This window comes from Myotis brandtii, unplaced genomic scaffold, assembly GCF_000412655.1.
Source record: "Myotis brandtii unplaced genomic scaffold, ASM41265v1 scaffold194, whole genome shotgun sequence".
In the NCBI taxonomy this organism is placed as follows: Eukaryota; Metazoa; Chordata; class Mammalia; order Chiroptera; family Vespertilionidae; genus Myotis; species Myotis brandtii.
In genome coordinates this window covers 3188423-3189336 of record NW_005357232.1, presented here as the reverse complement: position 1 = coordinate 3189336, position 914 = coordinate 3188423, and the positions used below count along the sequence as shown (strand labels likewise).

The following is a 914-nucleotide window of genomic DNA, read 5'->3' as shown; positions in this document are numbered from 1 at the left end:
CCCGCCCCGAGTGCACAAATTTTTGTGCACCAGGCCTCTAGTATAAAATAAATATCAAAAATATAAATCTTTGTATTACTATGGTTGCAAATATCAAAAAATTTTTATATGTGACAGGGCACCAGAGTTAAGTTAGGGTTTTTCAAAATGCTGACACGCCGAGCTCAAAACGTTCGCCTTCACTGCTAGAGAGAGAGAGAGACAACAGTGTGGTGATAGGGGAGTGGGGGTAGGTGAAGGTGAGCAAAGGGGAGATAAATGGAGATGGAAAAAGACTTTGCTTTGGGTGATGGGCACATGATACAGTGTACTAATGATGTTGTTATTGAGTTGTATACTTGAAACCTGTACTCTTATAAATTCAATTTCTTAATAGTAATATATTGATCTTCTTAGGATATAAATTCACTGCTAATAATACTAAGCTGTAACAGGAAAAGACTTGAGTTTCCATATGAAACATCTGCTCTGTTATTTCAATACTCAATAATCGCAGAGACTGAAAGGAAACGTGACGGGTGATGTGTGACTCAGGCCTATAACTGTTGTTTGAACCCGTTTTTGAAATAATCTCTCGGTTTTTTCCCTTTGAAAACAGGATACTCTCCTTGGATGGGAAACTTAAAAATCCAAATGCAAAATGCAAAACCTTGACTAACCCTGCAGTGCTTTATCTGGCTCGCCACACGCCATACGCACTGTAACATTTTATGTACGTCTCCTAAGGTTGCATTGACCCGCGAGGACTACCACTCTCCTCCTTTTGCACCTACTTCCATCTTAATGTCGTAGTTCTGGCCGAGGACAATCTGTATGAGCTCTCTGATCGTCTGGTCCGAGGCCAGCTGGGCCTCCGACTGCAGCGAGGCGATGATCTCCTCGATGGACGTGGGGATCACTCGCACGGGCAGCGG

At 42.7% G+C, this 914-nt stretch overlaps 1 long non-coding RNA gene across 1 annotated transcript in view; it reads right to left on the bottom strand.

Moving 5' to 3' along the window:
* The window catches only part of LOC106725880, an 83499-nt gene extending 82636 nt beyond the window's left edge, over window positions 1–863 (bottom strand). Inside the window, exon 1 of the long non-coding RNA XR_001361880.1 lies at window positions 774–863. This is a non-coding gene — a long non-coding RNA (uncharacterized LOC106725880). The remainder of the gene's footprint in view (window positions 1–773) is intronic.
* Window positions 864–914: the final 51 nt, after the last annotated feature.